This window comes from Phyllostomus discolor, chromosome 3 (genome assembly GCF_004126475.2).
Source record: "Phyllostomus discolor isolate MPI-MPIP mPhyDis1 chromosome 3, mPhyDis1.pri.v3, whole genome shotgun sequence".
Classification (NCBI taxonomy): domain Eukaryota; kingdom Metazoa; phylum Chordata; class Mammalia; order Chiroptera; family Phyllostomidae; genus Phyllostomus; species Phyllostomus discolor.
Window position 1 is genome coordinate 194,704,745 of NC_040905.2, and position 23,083 is coordinate 194,727,827.

Genomic DNA, 23,083 nt, shown 5'->3' on the forward strand with positions numbered 1-23,083 from the left:
AAAATGGAAAAGAAAACCTAGCCAGAATACTGTGGCATTTGGTGCATGCTGTACGTGAAAGGCACAAAGTGTGAGCCCTTCACCTCCCAGGGTTCCCAGTGGTTCGGAAGTCCAGGGCCCCGCCTGATGGAGGACAAGAGTTGAACTCCAGGTGAGGCGAGTGAAGGGGCCTTCAGTGAGGGAAACACCCCCAAGCAGAGCTGACCGGCAAGTCTGGTGGTGCCAATTTCCAGCTTTTGTAGCTATTAAGTGAAAACCATTTTTATAGGCCCTGACTGGTATAGCTCCATGGATTGAGTGCAGGTTGCAAACTAAAGGGTCGCTGGTTCGATTCCCAGTCAGGGCACATACCTCAGTTGCAGGCCAAGTCCCCTGTAGGGACCACATGAGAGGCAACCACACTTTGATGTTTCTCTCTTTTTCCCTCCCTTTTCCTCTCTCTAAAAATAAAATAAATAAAATCTTGAAAAAATAAGAATAAAAATAAAACAAATAAATTCAATAAAATACTAAAATTAAAATACAATTCACCATAGCTAAAAAAAAAGTATGTTTATAAACATGTATTAACTTGTACAAAGACTTCCACCTGTGCTGCTTGAGGTGCTGGTGAAAGTGGTGTGTTCACACCCTGGTGGGGACTCCGTCACCGGGTGTGGCCAGTTGGCGCACCTCCCAGTGCGTGGCAACGCCTGTGTCGTTGCTTATCTCCTTGGACTGAGTGATGCCACTCACGGGGCATTTAAATGCCCCTAAGGAGATAATTAGACAGGAGTGAAAAGCTGTATGCATGAAGATGTTTACTACAGCTAGAAGCAGAAAGTACTAAATAAAAATACTAACTTAAAAAGTACTAAATAAAAAAGGTGTTTGATGAAGCCCATTTAAAATTAATTGTACTATAACTAATATGTCTCACTTTGCCTGTGTGGGGCACACTGGTGGTGAGGAGTGAGGTGTCTGGCTTTTCAGTTCTGAATCTACCCTTTATAGTGTGACCTTGGGCAAGTGTACTCAACTGCCCTGAGCCTCAGTTTCCTCCTCTGTAAAATGGGGATAATAACAATACCTGTGTCATAAGATTGTCATGAGGATTACATGATTTAATTTAGTCAAATGAACGGAAGTGCCTGGAAGAGTACTTCTCTATACATTTATATTATTATTATTATATTTTATAGTCAAATTAAATGGCCCGATACTCCTATCCTGTGACACAAGAATGCTTTTCCTCCTTCCACAGGGCCTGACCTTCCATGACAAGTCAGTGACCCCCAGCGATGTTCCCTCAGTCCTCCTGGCAGTCCGCCTGGTTTTCCCGCCTCAGGGGGAGAAGACAAGAGAATTTGCTCAATGGCCTGTGCATTCCATTCTTTACGGCTCTTGTTCGTGTTGTGGGGCGACCATTGAAACAGGCATGCAGGGGCCCCCTTGAGTCCTTCCACTCCCAGAATTATGCTCCACTGTGGTAGCTCCACCCCACAGAGGCCCGGCCTTCCAGCTCTTTACCACACACACACACACACACACACACACACAGATGTGTGTGTGCACACATGCACAGCCACTTCTCCTAGCGGCCACTCCCTTAGGGTGCCTGAGTCCTTGCTGCTGGGCGTGAAGGGGGTCCTCTCCCGGCCTCTTGTCTGTTTACATTTGCTGCCCTAGAATGTCATCCCTTTCGGTGGATGAGCCTACTTGTTCCAATGATGTTAACAGTTCTCCTGACTGCAAGCCTGAAGCCTGTTTTGCTGCTGCAGCTCTGCAAATGCGGGCCCTCTGAATGAACCCGAGGTCCCGCTGTTCCTGTCTTCTAGTGCCAACCTCTGACGTGAACTCATTGTGGAGGAGTTTTCTGGAGAGCCCAGTGTGTGCCTGCAAAATCCACACTTAGGACCACTACCCTAAACAGCCTCCCTACGTAGGGGTATCAGCACGAAGTTTACAGTGAACGGTAAGTAAAAGAGTAAAATCGAAGTTGCACCACCACAGGGAATACAGTTGTGCAAAAATATGTCTGCCTGTGGACAAGGAGAATACTTGCTGTGTAAGAGTGCAAGGGGTGTGTAGGATTATTTTTTGGCTGTCCATGAGTATCACATGGAGGGGCTTTTCAAAGACACCCAACACCTGTGGGACCAAGGGCCGCCGACTGCCGATGACATGTGGGAGCTACTGACAGGGAAGGGAGCCTGCTGGGGGGCTGGGCTTAGACTTATTTTGGTCTGGGTGTGGTTTCAAAGGTATATGCAAATATAAAAATTCAGTGATCTGTGCTATTAATATTGATGAACTATATATACATATGTATGTGTATATATAATGCCTAAAATATTCAAATCTCTGAGTGTGTGTGTGTTTATAACAGTCTCTTCTTCCTTTTCATCTTCTTCTCCTCCTCCTTCCTGGTGCATGTGGGTGCCTATTATAGAATCTGCCTGAGAGCATTAGTGATGCATATTTTAGCATCTCTTAGTTTGGTTAATTCTACTTCCTTCTGAATTAATCCTCATTCTTGACATCGGTGCTTTTCTCCCGCAGTATTGGTGTGTCCTCAGATATTTGGCAATTCTTGGCTGCCTTCTCCTCTTTGACTTCGGGGATGCCTGGTAAGCCCCGAGGGGGTTTGGTGTGGTCCCAGGCACTGCCTCCTGTCACGGAGGGGGCTCTGCGCCGGTGGCTTCAGGATGGGGATTCCTTGTCTCCACGCCTTGAGTTTTGTAGAAATCTGGGGCCACAGAGTCTACACTCAGTACTAGCACCTGAGAGAGATGCTGCTGGGTGTCTCTCCTCGAGAAGTTGGGGGAGGGCCAGCAGGTCTAGCGGCTCCTCAAAGCGGCGCTTAACTCACGGTCCCAGAACCAGCAGCATTAGGATCACCTGGAGACTTAGCAGAAATGCAGATCCACAGGCCGTACTCCAGATCCATGGAATCAGAAACTCTGGGGCGGGGCGCAGCGATCTGTGCTTGAGCCCGCCCTCCAGCTGACACGGGCGCCCGCTCTGTCAGAGCACCCCAGTTAATTTCCCGGACAATCACTCTTTCTCTTCCTTGGCGTTTTTTCACAGAGGGATTCCTGCAAGTACTGGCACACCTCGCCGTATTATTGCACTTTGCTTATTGCACTTCACAGGTGTGCGGTTTTTTTTTTAAGAAATGGAATGTGAGGCTCTCCGCCAGCACAAAGACGATGACGAGCTTTATTGTGATACTCCTTTTACTGCGGTGACCCCGGACCCCGCCTGCAATATCGCTGAGGCACGCCTGCGACTCGCCTCACCGCAGGGGTCTGCAGCTGGGCCCACAGTATTTCCGGGGTCTGCCTGGGTGTCAGGCTGAAGTTTCTTCCTTCCTATTTGCCTGTCAGTCCGACTCCATCTGCTTTCTAGCACCCAGAAATTCCTCACATTTTGTGATGGGTTCATAGCATCCCTTCTTCCTTTCTAGTGCTTTAATGGATTCTTATTTTTATTTTTAATTGTAAAACACATACAGTATGAAATTTACCACCATGCCTATTTTTGAGTGCATTGCTCAGCAGCGTCGAATGCATTCACACCCCAGTCACCCTGCGTCTCCTGAACTACTTTCATCTTGCAAAACTGAAATTCTGTACCAATGAAACAGCTCTCTAGGTAATGGGTTTTTAAAAACATTTTTTTTTCCTGTCATCAAAAGGAATTTTACGTGGAAATCAAGGTCTGTAGATACATTGCTCTGTAGGCCATTTAAAAAAATATACAAAGCAAAATGTACCATGTTTAGTATGTAGTTCAGTGGCATTAAGCACATTCACATTGCTGTGGAAGAATCACCACTGTCCATGCCCAGATTTTTCTCCTCTTCCCAGACTAAAGCTTTGTACCCATTAAACACCAACTCTCATTCCCGACCCCATCCCCCAGGGTGCGGGCACCCACCATTCTCCTTCCTGTCTGTGTGGATGTGGCTGCTCTATGTACCTTGTATGTGTGGAATTATACAGTATCTGTTGCTCTGTGACTGACTTATTTCACTTAACGTAATGTCTTCAAGGTTATTCATGTAGCATGTGCTGGAACTTCCTTCCTTTTTAAAGGCTGAATAATATTCTATTGTATGTGCATCCGACATTTCGTTTACCCGTTCATCCTTCAGGGACCACTGGGGTTGCTTCTATTTTTAGGTTATTGTGAATAATCTTGCTATAAAACTTGTGTGTGTGTAAGTATTTCTTCATGTTCCTGCTTTTGATTCTTTTGGGTGTATAGCCAGAATTGGAATTGTTGGGTCATAACGTTGGTTCTGTGTTCAGATTTTTTGAGAACCGCCACACTCTTTCCCATAGTGGCTGCACTATTTCACATTTCCGACAGTGCTCAGGGGTCCCAGTTTCTCCACATCCTTGCCAACGCTTGTTCTTTTCTTTTTTACTTTCATTTTAGTTTTTCTGATGATAGCCATCCTAATGGATGGGAAGTGGTATCCCATTGTGGTTTTGATTTTCACTTCCCTAATGTTTAATGATGTTGAGAGTGTTTCATGTGCTTCTAGGACAGTTGTGTGTCCTCTTTGAAGAAATATGCATTCTAGTACTTTGCTCATTGTTGAATTGTGGTGTTATTTTTTGTCACTGAGTTTTAGTAGTTCTTTATATATTCTGAATACTAACACCTTATCAGATATGTAACGTGCTAATATTCCCCTCACTCTGTTGGCTGCCTTTTCACTTTCTTTTTCATTTTGATGAAGTCCAATGTGTCTATTTTCTTCTTTTGTTGCTTGTGCTCTTGGTGCCTTATTCAAGGGTATCAGTGCCAACTCCAATGTCACGAAGCCTGGCATTTTCTTCTCCGTAGGCCGTCTCGATCTAGCCTCTAATAGCAGTTTACAGTTATCTGCTAGTTACACATAAACACCCAGCTTTTTCCCACCCCACTGTGCCCCATCATTAGCGTGAATGTTGACACCCTGGCAATTCTGTCCCCAATTCAGAGTGTAGATACAGTTGCTCTCTGATGAAAGGCTAAGACAAGCTGGAGTAAGTGCAGAAATCTCAAGGACCTTGACCTTAACCCCGATCATGCTGCAAGGGTCCTGGGAATAATAGAGTAGGCAGAGTTTTTGGAATCAAGTGGAGCTTGTTCAAAACCTTGGCTTACAGCCTGCCTCTGTCACTGCCCCCTGGGTGATTTTGGACAAATTCTTTGAGCTTCAATTAGAAAAAAATTTATCCTCATCTGCAGACTTTTTTTTTCATTGCTTTTAGAGAAAGAGGAAGGGAGAGAGAGAAATGTCGGTGGGAGAGGCATCAATTGGCTGTGCCTGACTGGGGATGTGCAGCTGGGGATCTGCACCTGGTGGGGTTGGAACCCTTCACATCTGGGCTGGGGGTGGGGGGTCGCGTGTGCCTGCACTTGGACCAGGGGTCTAACATGCAACCTTTTGGTTAAGGGACAATGCTCCAACCAACTGAGCCACACTGGCCAGGGCTGAGCTTCAATTTTTATTTATTTTATTTTTTTTATTTTTAAAGTGAGCATAATAATACCTACTTTAGGTATAGTTGTAGGAATGACAGATAATGCATATACATGTCTGGCTTGTGAGACCTGGGAGCTCTAATTATTAGTTGCATAGTGTTAGGTTTGGTTGTACATCTCCTCTCCTAGGCCTCTAGCCCACGGACGTCTCCTGGGGCCAGGCTGGCACATCTTCATCTCTGGATCCCAGCACTTGATCCCAGGCCTGGTCAATGGGAGGGCCTCAGTAGGTGTTTGCTGAGTGAATGACCTGGAAAGTGCAAAGCAGTCCCTTGCAGCCTGCCTGAAAGCCACGTCATTGTTATGGCACCCAGGTCTGAAGCTGTGGGTCTGAGAACTCATGTGAAATGCATTCTTGTTCTTCAAATGTATTTCTTTCCACATGATGGATGCCAAAGTTTGCCCATTCTGCACCCCCCTCCTTTTTTCCCAATGAAACTGATCTCGCACTGAAGGTGGAATTTTGGACGGGGTTTGGTGGAGGCAGAGGTGAAAGCCAGGAACCCAAGTGTTCTGGGGTTAGAGCGGAATGTCTCAAGTCCTGGAAACCCCTCAGTTCTGGGGGTTTCCTCAGAACAGTTGGTCGTTCTGGAAAGACAAGGGGTAGATACACCGGCAGGTATACTGACTACAAGGTCCTGAGTGTCTGAATTCTGTCTTCAGATTGGTTCGATGGTTTTTGCATGGTTGCCATAGGTTACCTTCCATTTAGTATTTAGATAAATGTGGAGCAGGTCAGATTTTCATTCTGGATTCATTCCAATTTTTATTCTCTGTAGAAAGTCATTCCTCTGGCTACTTTTAAAAAGTTGCAGTGTGCGGCATTTCTTGACATTCCATTGTGACCCAGATGGAGACTCAGGAAATAAACGTATCACTTTTGGGTCACAGCTCCTTTTCGAAAAGCCTGTATTCGGGCTGAGGCTGGCTCTCATCAGCGCTGGGCTTTCTTCCTTGGGGAAGTATTCAATACTTGTTCAAAGACACATCTTTATGAGTACTCTTCAGAGAAAGAGGCAGCAGGTTAATTTTTCTTGAAAAACTCTGTTGGGTGTCAAAGCTGGTGCAAAACTGGGGGTTCACCCTGTTTTAAAAACTGATTTAAAAAGAGTTATGGCTGGTATTTTTCACCCCAGTTACTATTTCTGAGTTCAGCTTTAGTGGGGGATGGTTACAGTGACTCCGCTGAACGTGACCAGGCAGGTATTTTACATCCTAGTGCAATTCTTACGATCTCTCACGGGGCCAGCAGTGGCCAGCAGTGTCCAGGTTCCACGGACCCAGGCCCTCCCCACTGTTGTCAGCCCTCTGCTCAAAGTGTCCAGCCTCAAACACAGATCTGAACAAGTCGTTCTCCAGCATAACAATCCCCGCAGGCTATCCCACCTCTCCCAGCACGAGTCCAAAGACCTTTCAGGCCTGCACGCGCCGATGCTCCAGTGGTTCTGTAAGTCACTACCTGGCTCTCTCCCGGCCTCTTCAGAGCCCTCTGCTTCTTCACAGAACATACAACCCCATTCTGACTGGAACCACTCGGTGGCATTCCGTACACTTGTGATGTTGTGCAACCATCACTAGTGTCTAGGTTCAGAACATTTTCGTTGCCCCAAAAGGAAACCAAGTGCCCGTTAAGCAGTCGTTCCCCACCCCCTCCCCCACCCTGGCTTCTGGCAACCACCAGTCTGCTTTCTGTCACTATGGATACATTTCAGATCTCCTAATCATTGTATGCAATCATATAATATATGAACTCCTTTTATGTGATCTAATATTTTTGAGGCTCATCTGAGCGGTGGTAGTATTAAGAATCCCTGCCTGTTGATGTCTGAATAATATTCCGTTGTACGGATATACCACAGTTTGTTTTATCCATTCATCTGTTTATGGACATGGGGATTGTTTCTGCCTTTTTGAGTATTGTGAATGGTGAATGTGTGTACCTGTAGTTCTCTGAGTACCTGTTTTAATTGTTGAGGGGTATATATCTAGGAGTGGAATTGCTAGGCCATAGAGTACTTTTGTGTTTAATGTTTTGAGGAACCACCAAACTGTTTTCCTCTCCTTTCTTTTGTATTTCAATACTACAATATATTCCAGAGATTTTCTGTCTTAGTGCAATTATAATGTGCCCTTTAAGCAAAACAGCCTATATGTGTCTGAGGGCAGCAGTTACGTCTCATTCATCTCTGACTCTGCAGGACCTGGGGCAGGGCTGCCCAGAGAAGGTCCCAACAAGTGTCTGTGGAATTGGACCGACTGTACAGGGAGTATACACAGTTTTACCCTTGAGGGAAAAGTGGCGTATGTGGGGAGGCTTTGAACAGGAGCGTCGAGCTAAATGGAGGGAGGGGGTGAGTGAGGTAGAGAAGACCCTCCTGTTTCCTCTGAACAAAGGGAAAGGGAGACCAGAGTGGTAGAACCAGTTACCCATAGAATTGGCTTCTATTGCTAGTTTATCTTGAACCCATTCTAATTCTTAGGAAGTTCAATTCCTCTCTCTGAAAAGGTTGAGTCATTTCGTGATAGTCAAGCTTTTTGTTTGCTTTAAGCAACGGGAACTTTTTTAAAAAATATGAATGCACAGGTGAAAGCCCCATGTGGCTGAAGTATGCATCTGAGGGGAGAGGGTTAAGGGCAAGGGCAGAATGCAGGGCGGGTCCCCTTCTGTCCCTGCAGCCCCAAGGACCTTGGCAGGACCCCGGCAGGACCCCAAGACTTCAAGATCCCAGCACATTTCGAGTGCCCCTTGGTAGCTCTGAGAGACCTCTGTTCTACAGAGATTAAGAAGGCATCAACATACACAAGTACATATTATTCTGCAAAAAAGTATTTTCCCAAGCAATGGAGAAAAGTTTAAGGAGTTAGATGCAAATTAAACAAGAGAAGAACAGAAGGTCTATGTGAAAAATGAAGGCGACTAGTGCACTCGGTTAAAAAGGGAATCCCCAGACTCCTTCTCACCTCCGCCTCCTTAAAAAGGTGTCGCAGGTTGACTTCGTGAACAGAATTGTTAAAACATTTTCACTTTCCTAACCGAACAGATTCCTGCCACATGACAGCATTTCCTTTGAAAATGCCCTGCTCTGTACGACAGCCCAACACCTCAGTGGGCAGGCCTAGCCTTGTCCTTGCTTTCTCAGTCTCGGTTCTCTCTCTCCCTCCCCCTCCCTCCCCTCCACATTCACCCTGGAACGTCTTGAAAGCGTGACATTTACAATCTACCCTCATGTTTTCTTTGCTCTCTAGTTCTTTGCTTCGGAATTAGCCTGCAGAATCTGAGGCCAGCTGTGTCCCCCAGACCATTTCCTGACACGCCCGTCACGCCGACAGGCCATGACCTGTCCCTCCAAAATGACCACTGCTGACGCTCGTCTTGCTGTGAGTGGCCTTCCTCACTTCTTTATTTCTGCCGCAGCTCATCTGTAGGTGACGTTTGTGAAAATATACTGCACGAACCTCAAAGTCTCTTCTATTTATTCAGGTCGAGGCACAGGAGTCATTCAGGCACTGAGACTGAAGATGGTTTACACAGATGTCCGAATTAGCCCAGAAAAACGCATTGTTTTTGTCGTTAACATTCCTACTTGCCGGCAGGGAAGCACAGTTTAAGCAGTGTAACCACAAACATCATTCACGTTCCACTGTTAACACTCTCATTCATTTTATTTTTTTTGGTGAGGCTTTGCTTGAAATTCTAGAACTTCCTTTAAAACAGAGACTAAGCAATACCTGCCCCTTTTGGTGGTAGAACCCTATTGTAACAATAAAGAGGAAATTCAGTAGTAATATCCCTCTGATTTTACTTGCTTAATATACATTTAAGCACTGCCGTATGCTCACCCTTCCTTTAAATGACTTTTTAAAGGGAACTTACAGTTTTCTGGAGGATGCTCGCCGGATGGTAATCCCTCTTGCTCCACCATGATGCTGTTGGACAAGTGGAAAATCCGAATGCTGTAATCCTTTAAGAAGCCCTTCACATATGATTTAGAAAAACTAAAGTCTGCCTTGTAAAGAAACTTGACTCAGAAATCTTGCCGCGATCGGATTCCAACTTATAATGCAACATGATTATTCTGCTCTGGGGAAACCTGTGAAACAGGTCTTCCAGCTCCATTTAATGTGTCAGACTTTTAATTGATTCATTGCCGTGTCTATCCACCCCATAATAGCAGTGCTGAGCACAGGACATGTTTTACGGGAATAGTCACCCAGAGTTTAATTTGTTGTTGCACAGCAGACAGACAATTTCACAATGAAAAGAAATCTGTTTTGTGCCCTGAGAATGAAGCGTGCCCTGCTAATGCTGACCACGCAGTCCTTGGTAGACATCAGTTAGCGTGGATGTAGGGTGGATGGAAGAGCAACTCCGTTGCTCTTCCTTGCCAGTTCTAGAACATTTTGGTTGGCAGGAAGGGTACCTTGGAACTCTGATCCTTGAGTTCATTTACTTTTCTCTTGCTTTTTGAGTCACAGAAGGGGGGTGATCCACATGCTCTTATTACAATCCTGTATAAAGTACCTTCAGGTAGGTTACCTCATTTGGTCCTCACGATAACATTGTGAGGAGGGCAGGACAGGTATCATTATACCCATTTTACAGACAAGAAAACTGAGTCCCAACGAGCCTTGCAACTTACTCAAGGAGCCACAGATAATAAGTGGCCAAGCAAGAGTTAGAAAGCAGATATTCTTTTTAGTAATTAGTGTTTCTTGGAGAATAGCTGAGACTGCTCTACCAAGAGCTTGCAGCTTTACAGTTCCACTGATCCACCCCCAACACAAATTGTTCATTCATTCAGTCAACAAACATCGGTAGTGAGTGTGAATTCTGTGGACTCGAAATTCAGATATCTTAAGCAAAGGCAGCTTTATTTTTTTAGAACTTCAATTGAATTCTCTCTTGGACCTTCCTTTCTCCTCCTGGTGGCAGGAACATGTCTATTTTAGGTTTTCCTGAGCTTGTCTTCCATTCTAAGTCCCAGGGGAAAAGGGGAAAGCCCTGAAAAAGTTATCCCTGGACAGCTTGCTGCTCCATGTTTTCACTCCCCTTCTCTCTCTGCTTTTGTTTACTTTTTAGAGTTTTCAGGTACTTGTTTTTGGTATCTTTTACATAGCTTTTGTGGTATTTAGAGATTAGAGAGAGGTAAGCTGCTGTGGGGTTTAGCCACATTGTTGAGCCCCGAAAATTTTTCTAATACATTTTAAGTTTCATCTTTTTACCTTTTTAAAAGTATTTTTTATTTTATTTCTCCCATGAGCATTTATCCCCCCATATCACCTTTTTACTTTTAAATCTTAGATCCTTCTGGAATTAATTTTGAAGTAGTAATATAGTATATTATTATTGTTGTTGTTATTATTGGAAGTCTTTGGTAGGAGAATAAATTGGGCGCCTCAATGGGTGCACCATGGCATTTGCAGTTAGGTCAGTTTGGGTTCAAATGAGTCCACCACTTCCAAGTTCGTGACCTTGGGTATAACCTCCCTAATCTCAGCTTCCTCATTGGGATACTGGGCATATGATAGTATCTGCCTCATGGAATTGCTGTATTAAATGAGATAACAGTAGTAAAGTATTTTTCAGCGGCTGGCATGTAGTAGGAACTTAAGAAATGGCAGTTACTGTGGCTTCGATGATGGTGATAATTATTGTTCTTATATAAGTAATGAGACAAAGTCATCACACTTGTGAGTCAGGTGCACTGAAGGCTTGGGAAGATGTTACTTAGCCACGGCGTATATCTCAAACCACGCAGAACATGTGTGAGGTCTGAATCAATGAGATGGATTCGAGTTTGTAGGATCAGGAAATGTGATGGGGGAAATGGAGATTGTTGTAGGTAACATCATTCACACCTCCCTCAGGGAATGTTGGTACACAAAGAAAATGGAAAACACTATATTTTGTGAGTTAGTGTTTTTCAAAGTGGAATTGAAGTCCTCTGGGACACTTGTTAAGATGCAGGTTCTTGAATTCTTGCCACTTGTGACAATGTGCATGGACCTAGATGGTATTATGCTCAGTGAAATAAGACAGAGAAAGTCAAATACCATATGATTTCACTTATATGTGGAATCTAAAGAACAAAATAAACAAACGAAGCAGAAACATACTCGTAGATACAGAGAACCAACTGATGGTTGCCAGATGGGAGGGAGTTTGGGGGACAAAATTAATTCCAGAGAGATCAAAGTTTTCAAAGGGTGAAGGGATTAAGATGTGCAAACTGGTAGTTACAAAATAGTCATGGGGATATAAAGACAGCATAGGAAATATAGTTGATAATATTTTAACAGCCCTGGCTGGAGTGGCTCAGTGGATTGAGCACTGGCCTGCAAACCAAAGGGTCACAGGCTTGATTCCCAGGCAGTGCACATGCCTGGGTTGCAGGACAGGTCCCCAGTTGAGGGCGCTTGAGAGGCAACCGCACATTGATGTTTCCCTCTCTTTCTCCCTCCCTTCCCCTCTGCCTAAAAATAAATAAAATGAAATCTTTTGCAAACTTTCAGGAAAGCCTTTTTTTAAAAGATTCTATTTATTTATTTATTTTTAGAGAAAGGGAGGGAGAAAGAGAGGGAAAGAAACATCACTGTGTGGTTGCCTCTCACGTCCCCTCAACAGGGGACCTGGCCTGCAGCCCAGGCACATGCCCTGACTGGGAATCGAACCAGCAACCCTCCAGTTCGCAGGCTGGCACTCAGTCCACTGAGCCACACCAGCCAGAGCTGAAATCTTTTTTAAAAATAGTATTTTAACAACTACGTATGGTACCAAATGAGTACTAGGCTTATTGGAGGGATCATTTTGTAAATTATATAAATGTCTAACCACCATTCTGTATACCTAAAGCTAATATAAAATAACATTGAATGCTAATTATAATTTAACAAATAAAATTAAAAAAGAAAGGTTTACAGAATAATTGAATGGATGATTAAACAGTTTGCCTTACAAATGAAAAAAACAAAACAAAACAAAACACAGATGCAGATTCTTGGATCTCACTCCTGACCTCAGAAATCAGGACTGTGGCCAGGGCCTGGTTTCTGCATTTAGCAGGCTTCCAAGGCAATTCTTTCGTGCCCCCAAATTTGAGAAACAGTCTAGAGAGAAAAGGAAGAAGGTGCGTGTAGGCTTGCAAGAGGGAAGGGGAAAGGAAAGCAGGAGACAGCACAGGAGAAGAAAGAGAAGAGAGGAGGGCTACTACTGTGAATCAGAGTATTAACGTCTTCCCTTTCTAAATCTTTGCTAGCCCACTCTTAACTGCTATGATAAATTGCAACCTGGATCCCAGTTCTTACATATCACTCAATAAAATCCATTTAGTCAACCAGAAAATTTTGAGTGTGGCCATGGACCACAGCCCCAGAGAGAGACAGAGGAAAGAGGTCACCTTCCGGTGGTGGAGACAGACAGACACACTCACCTCCCGCAGACAGCCACAATCCAGTGTGGCAGCGCTGCGACAGAGATATGCACCAGATATAAGCCGGAAGCTGAAGTGGCAGTTACAGTAAAGACAGACTGAGGAGACCTAGCTATGGCTTCTGGGAGCAGAGGGGCCCAGGCTGAGTCTTATGGAGAACAATCAGTCATTAGGAAAAGGAGAAAAGAATTAGGAGGGAAAGGGGAGGGTGGGAACTAACAATCCACAGAGGCAGACAACAATGTGCTGGCTCAGTGTTGGTGGAGTGTGAGGTGGGGAGGCTATTGTGTTAGAGTAGTGGTCTCCAGCCAATAACTGGCCAATATTCCTACAGTAGCAACCGAGGCATGGAAAACCCTGTGGGCTCTGTCAAGGAGCTTGATCAAGGAGGAACCATCCAAGAGTGAAAGCCAAGGGTGACTTGGCCAGATTCTCATTTGGAGTTTTAAATATACTTTTTTTCAAAATGGAAATAGCTTTATTGATTTTTCTTATTATGAAGGTAATGCATGACAATTGTGAAAATTAAAACAAGGTCATTCAGAAAGATATAACAAAGAAAGTGAAAGTCACCTGGAATTCCCATGCCCAGAGAAAATGTGTAATTAACATACTTGTGTTTGTCCTTGCAGACTCTCCTCTGTGTGTGTACATCCACCCACATGTGCACACACACAGCATACCTTTAAATGAGGTCATTTCACACATGTTGTGAAATGCCATCTTTTAATCCTTTTTCACATGACACTATTTAGTGGACATGTTTTTCTGTCAATAAATACAGATTTATATCTTAATCACAATTTCAAATAGTTTGGTTGTCCACTCCCGGACTCCTCGCTCCCTCTCCAGGTCCTGGTCCTCTTCCCCTTTGGCCTCATTCCATGTATCAGCACAGAGGTTCAGCACCCAAGCCTGCCAGCAGCAGGAGCTGCCCTATTGTGTGACCTCGATTCTGGCCACGCTTCTGTGATAGTTAATTTTTATGTGTCATTGTGATTGGGCGACAGAGTGCCCAGCTATGTGGTTAAACCTTATTCTGGGGGTGTCTGTGAGGGCATTTTTGAATGCGTGTAACATTTGAATCGGTGAACTTGGTGGAGCACATGGTCCCACTCAATGTGGATGGGTCTCCTCCAATCCACCAGAGACCTGATAGAACAAAGTGTGGAGTAAGGAAAGGTTCACTCTCTTTGCTTGTCATTGAGCTAGGACACCATCTCCTCCTGCCTTTGGACTCAGGCCTGAAATGGAACTTGCTCCGTGGATTCTGTTGGTTTTCAGGCTTCCAGACACGGACTGGGCTGGTGCCATCAGCTCTCCTGGGTCTCTAGCTTCTCAGCTGCAGGTCTGGGTCTCCTCAGTTTCCATAATTATGTGAGCCAATTTTCTTATAATAAAACTTGAAATATGTATTCTGTTTTTCTGGAGCCAGTTCCTTAACATGGATGTTCTGTTTCTTTGGAGACTCCTAATGCAGATTCCTGCCTTGTTCCTTTGTGTGTTCCTGCTCCACCACCTCCTCTGTACCCAAGTCCTTTGCTTTGTCCCCTCAGTCACAGCAACTTGGTTTTCAGTATTCCTCTTCTCGTTTTATCAATCACCTGTTTCTGTGGCTCCCTATGGCCTTCAGGATGAAGTCCCAGCTTTCCTAGCCTGGCCCAGGGAGCTTTCTCATCAACCCCTCCAGCCTCCCCTCCTGGCACCTGCAGCTACCCTGCCCTGCCTGTCATCCCTGATTTATGGCACAGCAGGTAAGACTGCTTACATTTCCTGCTTCTTGCTTCCCGGCCATCGATCACGCTGTTCCTGCTGCCTGGAATGCCCTCACCCTCCATCTGCATCTGGTTCACCTGGCTGGCTCTAATTCCTCCTTGCAGACCCCACTCGGAAGCCCTGGCTTGTGTAGCTCGGTGGATTGAGTACGGGCTGAGAACCAAAGTGTTGCAGGTTCGATTCCCAGTCAGGGTACATGCCTGGGTTGCAGGCCATAACCCCCAGCAAACCGCACATTGATGTTTCTCTCTCTCTCTCTATCTCCCTCCCTTCCCTCTCTAAAAATAAATAAATAAAATCTTAAAAAAAAAAAGACCCCACTCGGTCATTACCTTTTCCAGAACTGGCCCTGACACAACCTTGCCTGGATTAGATGCCCCTCCTGTTGCCCCAAAGATACGCCACATTTCCTGTCTGTTGTTTCTCTTATCAGGTTGTACTAGCATTATCTGTCTTTCCCATTGGACAGATAGCTCCCTCATTTATTTAAATTTGTATTCCTAGACCCTAAAATGTAGTTGGTAGTAGATACATGTTTGTTGAATGAACAAGCCCAAGTCTTTGTAGAAGGAGTTGTCAAACTCTTTTCATGCAACCTGCCCAAGTGGCTTAGTTCTCTTGCCCTGTGGTTTCCACTTGGATCTTGGCTGATCACCACTTCCTGCTATCTAGATGGGCACCTGGACCTTTTACTTGGTTTGGACATTGGCTTGTGGTGCTTACTTCCTGCTTCCGCCTTCTCTCTCTTCCTGATCTTCCGGTCTGGACTCGTAGGTCCAGCCCTTTCCTGGAGCCCAATGATGGCCTGTCATCTGGGTCTGTTTAAAATTTAATGCCCAGCCTTCTCTCTATCTGGTCCATCTTGTCACCTCAAAGAAACCCCTCTTATCTCCAAATGCCATATTATACATCATACATGAAATATCATTATAACTTTTATTTGATAATACCTTGACAAAAATGCCCTTCAGGACAAAACAACACATCTGTGCATTTGTTTGGTTATGCGAAGTTTACTAGATGCTGTCATACAGTTTATTTTGTTCAGTCCTTGTAACAACCTCCCACAGTGGGTTATTATCTCATTTTACAGTCGAGGAAATTGAGGCTCAAACTAGTTCAATGAACTGCTTGATATCTCACAGCCAGAAATGGACAGAGCACGGACCTTGGTTGAGATCCTTTGACTCCAGAGCTTTAGCTCTTTGGAGGTCACCAGGGCGTCAAAGCGTCAGATGTATCCGATGAAAACAGGTACACCTGATTGTAGGCTGAAAAGTACGCCACCTCCACATCCATCCTCTATACTGCTGTTGACAAAATTTTTTAAAAACTTAAATTTAGGTTAGATTACTTCTCTAATTACAATCCTTTGATGAGCCCTGGTCTGCCATCTAGTTACATGGGGTTCTGTTGAACCTCTGACCTCATTCTGATATCACATTTCGACAATCTCTACTACTACTTACCTTGTTCTGAAGGCCAATGGTGGTTCATGCCTTGGTGCTCTTTGACCTAACTTTCCACCTCCACCCCATCTGCCTTTTTCCCGCCCAGTACCCCCTTCCTCTCTAGTTCAGGTATTGTCTCCACTCTGCACTTGTGTTTAACAGACCCCCATTATATGCTATTATTTCTTTCATGGTGTCATTGAGTGAGGCACACGCTTTTGTCCCAGCACCTCTGACCTTTTGTGGCATTATTTGGATTATCTATCTGCTTCCCTCTGAAGACCTTTATATTTTCTCAGGTTAAAAATGAGGCCCAAGTTCTCCTGTGTTTATAGACACGACACTTAGTACAAATCGAGAGCCGAGTAAAGATAGATGTTTATTGAATGGCTACGTAGATGGTTGGATGAATGGATGGATTCATTCACTATAGGATGAATGGATAGATAGATGATGATGGATGGATGGACGGACGATGGCTCTCGGTCTGGCTGGCTGTCTGGCTGGCTGGTTGGCTGCAATAGTGACTTTTCCAACCCAAGACTTTGATAAGTCTGAGTGCATTTCTTTTTTGTCTGTAGTCATGTACCACATAACAAAGTTTTGGTCAATGAAGGACCACATATATGATGGTCCCATAACATAATGGAGCTGGGCATTTCTATTGCCCAGTAATGTCATAGCTATCTTAATGCTATAGTACAAGATATTTTGTGTTCTGTGGTGATGCTGATATTGATAAACCTACTGCCCTGCCAGTGGTATAAAAGTATAGCATGTACAATTGTGTACAGTATATAATAGTTGATAATGGTAATAAACGGCTCAGTTACTGGTTTATATATTTACTATACTTTTTATTGTTATTTTAGAGTGTACTCTTGCTACTTATAAAAGTTTGCTGTAGATCAGTGTGCCGTGTAGTGCCAGCAGCAGCCTCACACGTCTGTTTGCCTTGTCTCTTGATCGCCTCGTTTTCTCTTGTGCTTGACTTGAGTGCAAGTGCACTCTGTGGTGTTTGCACAACGAAACTGCCTGATGTTGACATTCTCAGGATGTGTCCCTGTCGTTTAGTGATGCGTGACTGCCTCTGCTCCAGTTACACTCCATCTCGGCCCTTCTCAGCTTGTCTTCTATTTGTGTGTTTGGTTAATTATTTCAAGTTCTTCCAAATGGCTGGGGATACGAGTGCCACCATCTCTGCAAACATATCCTTTAACTCGCAAGCCAAAGGGAAAAAGACAAAAGCCCCAGGGAAGGGCTTTGATTGGCCTGCCCCTGTGGCTGGAGGTCACAATTATACAATTGAGAGCCCCTCCAGAATCACAAGGAATGGGGAAGGAGTAGCTTCTCCACAAAGCAGGGTAATTGGTTACCAGAATAAGGATGCAAAGGATTCTAGTTAGAATCTCTCATACCCTGAAGGCCTTACCTTTAGGCCTTAAGTTTTGAAAAATGTGGGATAAGGGTGTGGCCCAGACATTTACCATCCTGGAATCCCTCTAGATATGTTTGAGTTTGCCAATGATATGACCCTCTACCCCCAGCAGAACCCACTGTTCCTCAGTGGTCCGATCTGCATAGATCACAGCAGATCCATTGCTCTCCTTGTTCTAAACATGGCTGTCATGGGGACAGACACAGAGTACGTGCTCACTAAACAGTGAATGCATAAAAGGTTAACCATAATTCTCAAGTCAATCCTGCCTCCACATTTTCCCGAAAGGCAAGTAAGGCAGCCCTTGTGAAATCAATAAACCACAACAAGGGAGACGCAACCAGTTGGACTGAGACTGTGGGAGTGCTGTGGGCGGCTCTGGCTGGTACGCCTTGCCAGGTGTGCCTGGCATACCTGATGCCAGGGAGGGCTCTGGCCTCCTCTCAACTTTCAGCTTGCTGGAATGAACTGTTCTTTCCCCAGGGCAGCAACATTGGAATGTGAACATATTTACAAAACAAAAACAGAGCCAAAAAAATTGCACATCCTTTCCCTATCTAGGAAAAGGTTGCAAGTGATGGAGAACTCAAAATAACAATGATCTAACTCTATGATAGATTATTTATCCTTTACATAAAGGTCAGAGGGAAGAAGTTAAGGCTGGAAGGCATCCCTGCAATCAGTGGGAACCCAGCTTGCTCTTGGCTCCTCTACCATCATGTTGGTCCAAGGCGATGGGGCCCACGTTCTGTCATAACCACCATCCTCTTTAACAGGAAGCAAGAAGAGATAAAGGGAGAAAGAGGGTGAAGGCATGGTCCAGGGGTGTTTTAAGATATCCAGGAAGCTCCCACAACCCTTTTATTTATGTCTCACATTGGAACTTAGCTCTCTAGCCATGAGTGAGGCTGGGCGGTAAGGTTTTTATTTCAAGTAGTTTTGTGCTTTGCTGAAGCTGGGAGCTCTATTACTAAGCCAAAGACAGGAAGTGGATATTGGGATAGGCAACCAGGGTCGCTGTCAATGCTGCCTGCAAGAAAGAGCTGACTCTCAAGTGTGCAGGCAGAGGCAGGGGAATCAGGGCATTAGGATGCGCCTGTTGCGGTCTTTGCTGCAGTCCTGGTGCGGGCGTGGGGAAGGAAGACTTCAGTCCCTCAGCCCCGCTGCCATGCTGGGAGACATCTCCCACAGAATTAACCAGATCACAGCCAGGATTTGGCCTTGGCTTCCTGTAAGCTAAACTCTCAAGGATGCTATGCCTTCTGTACCTGTCCCAGTTTTCCCTCCGTAGCTAGAGCAACCTGCCGCTGTCATGTGCTACAGCCACGCCCGCTCCTTGTCATTTCTAAATGTGCTCGGGCCACTTCTGTTTCCCTCCCTCTACACACGCAGGTCCTGGTGCCTCCTCGCAGTAATCTCCCAAACGTGAGTGTTCTCAGGACCTCCCCCGGGGGTCCCTGGCCCAGCGTCATTCCCTCCTTTCGGATTGCTCAAAACCTCCCTCAGATGTCCTGTTCTTTCCTGTCTTTCTCAGTCTTCGTGCTTTCCTCACCCCCGACCACCCTGTTTAAAGCAGCCAGCCCCGTCTCAGCCTAGCTCTGTCTTTTCATTCATGGCTCTTCACACCACCTGGCATTTTCTTACCTACTCAGTTTTCCCCATATGTTATTGCCTGTTTCCTCCCTCTAGGGAGTAACATTTCCAGACTCCTGGTAGATGTTTATTTACCTTAGGCATATAAGAACAAAAATGAGGAATTTCTGGGAATTTGGGGGAATTCTTCAAATCACGAATTATTCTTTTACAAAATCTAAAAAAATAATTTTTCCGAACTTTGTTTTAAAATGTGAATGAGTGACCATAGTAATAGGCGGGGAATCTTTTTTTCTGTGACAGGGTTGTGTCAAAATTTTCAGAGATTTTTCTTTAGAAAACCTGACATTATAAAAAAAATAAGGTTTGCTGATTATGAACCAATGTGTTGTAATATCATATATTTCAATAATCCAAAAATGATCACTACCTGTTATTTCTGATAAAAGATTGAGAACATGAACACAAATAAAATAATTTTTTGTCATGTGGCAAGTATTTCAGATGTAAATAATTTCTCCACTTTTTGTTGAGTTGGTGGTTAAGAGTGGATCCCAAAGCATCTTCCAGTTGGGTACCTATTGCTTCATATAAGCTCATTTCCCTAATGATAAAAATGCTGTCTGCCTACTGTGTTCCGCACAGATGTTGCCTCCTCCGAGAGGCCTGCTCAGACTGCAGGGTTCAGAAGCAGCTGTGTCCCATTACCCAGATTGTCTCCACCTCTTGTACGTCTAAACCAGGCCCTCGACGTTTCACCAGTTCAGAGTGTAAGAACAGTCTGACCCTTCAGCTGGTAGCACTAGCAATAACAATATGAAGTAGTGATAGAGACGATAACAAGAGCTCTTAGTTTTTAGATTTTATTATGTACCATTGTTTAGATCTTTAAAATGTCTTATCGCTACGGCAATAGATCGTCCCCCATTCTATTGATGAGGTTACAGAGAGGTTAAATAATTTGCTCAAGGTCATGCAACTGGGAGAGCCAGGAGCTGAATCTGGAGTCCCAGGCTGCAGGTTGTTTACTTTTCACTGGGACATCTCACCGCCCGCAGAACGATCGTATTGTGCACGTCACATTGGGTTTCCAGGAGAAAGGCGGGGATGTACTCACTGCCTCTACCCCACACTCATCAGGCCTCAGGGAAGAGGGCTGGGTTTGGCTTAGGGCTCCAATCATTGGACTCCTCCGAGACGTGGACAAAAGGTGTTCAATGAGCGGGGGTGCTGAGAGCCCAGTGAGGGTTGAGCTGGGGAAAGGGGAAGCTTGCAATGGCCTCTATCCTTTGTTCAGGTCCCCACTCAGGGGTTGCTTCTCTAGAGAGAGGCCATCCCTTGTCACTCCATTTAAAATGGCAGCCCCATACCTCTGGTCCTTCTTAATTTTCCATCATAGCAACGATCACCACCTGACATTTCCCGTTAAGTTTATTTTGACCGTGAGCCACTATCTGTTCCCCTCGAGGGGGAGGCAGCTCCACGAGTGAGCACGCTGTCTAGCACCGTCTTCTCTGCAGAGGCGAGAGCCGTGCCTGGTACACGGTAGACATTCACTGTGTTTGCCGAGTGAACCGGTAACCCCGAGAAGACATCTTCGTTTGTCGATGTCCCGTTCCAGTCCTTGTCCGTGAACAGATTCGAGTTGCATATACTTGAGTAATATCACAAAGGAACTTCTGTATCCTAATTTTTCCCTGGAGATTAAGCCATGCATATTTTTCTTTTTTGCTGCATTTAAAATCTTACCTTCCTCTTTCCTTTCCCATCTCTCCTCTCCCAAAGACAATTAATGTTAAAAGTCTACTCTCCCACATCTTTCTCCATGGTCTATACCATGTACGTATACACTGTATATACATGTAAGTTTTTTCATTGTTTTGCAAAATAGTACTTTATGTATCTCTTACCTTCTGTCTTCCTCACTGCCTATATAAAGGAAATTCTTCCAGGTCAAGACATATGGGGGGGGACCCTAAAAAACCAGGAATTATCTTCCTGGGGGCAGGCCCCTTGTAGGACAGGCTTCTCCCGCTAGGTAAGTGTTCCAGGAACCCATCGGTGTCAGTGTACCAGCGGGCATTATGGGAAGCTGTGTTCAGCTTCACTTAATTTTTTTCAATGCGTTTGCCCACTTCATGATGGATGATTTATGAGCACACCTGTCCACACTGTGCTGAATGTTCAGCAGTTTTGGACCCAAAACAGCTGGACTCCTATGCCCCACCCTTCCTATTCACCCTGAGCAACTTTTTTTTTTGTTTCCCCAGATTAAAAAAAAAGAGCCCTCAAAGGGAAACATTTTGCCGATGTGGAAGAGGTGAAACAAAAAATGCCAGAAGCACTAAAAGGCATTGAAATCAAGGCGTTCAAACACTGTTGTGAGCAGTGGAATAAAGGGTCTCAATAGGTGTACTGCACCTCTCAGTGGGGGAGTCCTTTGAAGGCGCCTGAAATTTAAACATGTAAGGATAGATACACATCTTTTTTATAAATAAATTCCGGGTTTTTTGGGTCCCCCCCTCCCTTGTAGAATAAATATTAAAAACACCCAGCATAACACCTCATGGTATAACTGTTTCAGCAATTTACACTCCATTTCTTACTGATAGGCATTTTGATTATTTTCCGTTTGTTGCCTTTTCTATCAATCCTGCAATTTGCATTCTTCTACAGATATTCCTTGGATCCCCTGCTTCGTTTCTATTTGCTATATTGCATCAAGTGGAACTTCTGGAGAATTAAGGTGTGTGGTCAGAAGACATCCGCCAGACTCCTTCCCCAAAGAGCTAGGTAGCGATTCCCATTTCTGCCAGCAAAGTGCAAGCATGTGCCTCCCCTCTGCTGCCAGGCATAGCGGCCTTCCCGGGGTTTCTCCACATGCCCGTGAAAGCCCTGGCTTCCCAGAGAAAAGTGCACGGTACAAAGACAGAGATGTCTGCTTTCCCTCCTCGAGGCACATTTTGCTTTTTCACACACTATGAGAATTAGATCGATAGCCATTTGTTAAATCCTCTAATCCAACGGGGCAATCAAACTTCTCTAATCTTCCCAGGAGGGACAAATGATTATAACCTGGACTAGATACCCAGGTTAAGCTTCCACAGTGCCAGGGATACTGTGGCGCTATCTTTGAGATGTCTCTTGGTTGCAAAAGCCCGAGGCTCTGGGGCTTCATGGGCCCTTGGAGTGATGCTCTTACGTTCCAAAGGGTTAAAGTGAGAATCCAGAATCCTTCCCATCATACCTCCAAGAAGCAAAGGATTTTCTCCCTCCTTTCCAGAGAGGAGGGGGGTGTCTCTCTTTCTCCTCTGTACAAACTCTCCTGTCTGTGGAGTGAGCTTACCACTCAGATGAGAATTTCCATGGGCCATCATAGCACTGCCTGTGCGTTGGGGCCCGATGCTGCCAATTTCCTCTGGCTGTTGACTTGTTTCAATCAATCAGTAACTCTTTTCTCCAACCCGAGTGCCTCATGTTGCCGCAGCCCCCACATATACAAAGTACAGAAATGGTGGCAAGTGGGATATCAGTCCAGCCCTCACACTTCTCAACCAAACACCCTGCCTGGGACATCCTGTTGGGTCAATAGTGAGCCCTGGGAGGGATCACTCTTTTTAATTGTTGCCCATCTAATGGGGGAGAACAGGCCTCTCACAGTTATTGGAATTTTATGTCCCCAGCTATCAGTGAAATTGAACGTATTCCCACTTAGACATTTTTAATGACCTTGTGTGCATGTTTGTGCATGTGTGTGTGCATGTGAGAATCATACTTTTGTTCACTCTGCCCAGGTTTCAAACATTTCAATGACCTTTTTCTTATTAGTGTGTGTGGGCTGCTTCCACAGTTAACAGAACAGCTATGAACAG